The following is a 3,060-nucleotide window of genomic DNA, read 5'->3' on the forward strand; positions in this document are numbered from 1 at the left end:
TCTAGTTACAACGCTGTTGGATAAGGGTCTTAGTTTCACATTAACTGCTGAAAGCGCTGCTGTTCACATTTAGCCGTTATAAAGGGGCGTAATTTAGGCCAATTTAGACATCTTTCCAGCTTTGTGTTGTCGTCAGGCAGAAAACTCATATCTCCATACTTTTTTGTAAATGAACACCCCTTCGTCATCATGCACGAGTGTCACACAAAAGTAGTGAATACAGCAGATCTACAAGCTCACGACGTGACGCAGGCTATTTTCGGCTATTCTCACCACTTTAAAATGTTTTTTTAAGATAATAATAAAAAAGGAAGGGCTTTGGACATACGAGGTTTCCGATGCAACAGCATCGATAGGATTCAATTGATGTGTGTTTTTTTTTCCTTCTTTTTTTATCGGGGTCACCTGCTGGGCATTCCCTTAGCTGATCTGTGCATTCTCTGATTCGTCCTCTTGATGTGTTCCTCGAGTCATTAGGCCCGTTTGTCTTTGGAGAAAAAAAAGGAAACTATTACCCACACAAGTCACACAGAGAGGCCATTAGAGAAGGCCTTTTTATACAGGCCTCCATTTCCTCACCGCAGTACGGGGTGGAAAACCTCGCACGTACAAAACGGTTCCTTTCAACCCAGTAAAAAACATCTTTATGTGTAACCACTTCAACCATTATTTTATTTGGCTATTCAAAAATAGCAGATTTTCCGAGTGCCGCTATAAGCTTGTAGATCTGCTATTTTTTGAAAAATCTTGATTTTTTAAAAATTTGAATTTAAAATGTTTGATTTTTTTTTAAAGTGAACATTTTTAACTCAAATCTTTGCTTCTGGGGGGTCCCTGGAACAACATATTTTGAGGTGGGGGTCCGCGGCCAAATATACATATCATTTTGAAGGTCTGTGACATGAAAAAGCTTGTGAACCACTGATATTATAGTAACACTTGAACCCCAGTATCCATACTATGGGGGGGAACATTAGCCAAAAAATAGCAAATCTACAAGCTCAGTAGGCGTTGCGTTATACGACGCCTTCTGAGTAGATCGTCTATATTTGGTGTAGAAAAAAAGCGGTCCAGCAGAGCCGACTCAGGTCCAGTTTACTAAGTAACAGGGTTTAAATAGTTTTAAAAAAAGATAATCATGAATTCAAATATGGAGATACAAGGTTATCTGCCCGACGACAGCAACAATTCAACGTGATTGGCCATTCAGCAGGGCACCTGGTAAGAGTCTGTTTACTCCATAATGTAGTAGCCTGATCTGCTGCTAGCGCTAGTGGGCTAATGTACAACACCGCTAATGACCAATCCCCGATAATTGCCTTCGGGGGTCCCTGATGGGGGATTAATTGTGTGGTGTAATTTGCAAATGATCAGCTAACTTGCCTCAGCCAGTAGCATGCAGCAGCAGCAGACAGTATACTCAGAGATGGGTTTCAAAATGTATCCCAGACTTGTATGTATGGGGGTCCTTGACATGTAAAAGTTTGAGAACCATGGCTCTCTTGATCAGTGGCTCCCAACCTTTTTTAGGCCACTTTTTATATATATATATATATATATATATATATATATATATATATATATATATATATATATATATATATATATATACATATATCAGGGTTTCTCAAAGTGGGTGCCATGACGCAAGTCCAGGGGTGCCGCAGAATACTTAAACCCTGTGACGCGTTGTGAGCTTGTAGATCTGCTATTTGGTGAATGTTCCCCCCAGAATATAGGGATGCTGGGGTTCAAGTTAAATGTCAATTATGAAGTTTGATAAAGTAGATAAAAGAGTTGATAAAGGTCGTAAATCCTGCCCTATGTTAATTAAAACTACTAGACCATACCCGGTCGGATGATCTGGCAACCCGGGAGGCAGTTCGTCCCATAGCTGGGCAGGCCCGTAACCATGGCGACAGTGTTTGACATAAAAACGCTAATAAGAAGCTGAGATTTGATGAAATTGAAAAACGGGCTTCACAGTTGCGTTCAGATGGTAATGGTCAATGGCTGTGTGCAAAATCAGAGCAATTGGTCCAGCCAGTGAGGAGAACCGGGTGTCTTCACTCACGTACTCACCACCACTACAGAGGTTACTAGAATTATAGTATGATAGTAGGATAGTAGGATTTGTAGTTAAACAGCTGACACAGGCCGGTTCTCAAATTAAAAGGTTGACATTGTATTAAGAGAAAGAATCAATCCACGAGGCACCGTACAGCAAAAATATCTCTCTGCCTAAACAGTCAATGATCACAACAGTTATACACAAATGAAGTTGTTATCAGCTCTGACGATGACATCTGGCCATGAGGAGCCTTGCTCGTAGGTTGAGACTTTGGCGAGACCTTGGCTCTGACCGGCGTCACTGGAGGTGTTGTGGCTTTGTCATAGATGGTCAAGTTAACTACAATGAGCTGTTATTGTATTCCTCCAGAGATAATCAGTGACCTCGGCTGGGCCTGTGCGCTGTGCAACTCAAAACACATGCAGTCTCTAGAGGAAAGGAGAGAACGAATACTAGGATTAGTTCCAGACCACCTTGAACTTAATAAAATCGTAGCATTGGTAGGCAAACTTGAGTTATGCAGAGATGGCACACTAAAATAGGATACAATGGCATATATATCAATATTGTGGACAAAATACATAGTTGTATACCTATCAAAGTTATTTTCAATCTGTCGTAATGGAAGCTACTATTCTCTAAAGTTTTCCTCGTGACACATACTGTATCTTAGGGGGAAAGATTTACGTATTTACGTACCATACTATGACATAAATGTAACGTTCTATAGAGCAACAATGTAATTCAGGGGTGCCTTGGATGAAAAGGTAATTTACAGGAGTGACCTGAGACAACAAAGTTTGAGAACCACTGATATACATACATCATTGGTTCTCAAAGTGGGGTCCGGGGACCCCCAGGGGTACTTGAGGGGGTTCCAGGGGGTCCCCAGCTAAATGATGGATAGGAACCAAATGGACCCTTATGGGTCTGTAACTCTGAGAGTGTCCAAATGGAACCAAATGGACCCTAACGGGTCCATTTGGTTC

Source organism: Gymnoscopelus microlampas (genome assembly GCF_963454915.1).
Source record: "Gymnoscopelus microlampas genome assembly, chromosome: 10".
Lineage (NCBI taxonomy): Eukaryota > Metazoa > Chordata > Actinopteri > Myctophiformes > Myctophidae > Gymnoscopelus > Gymnoscopelus microlampas.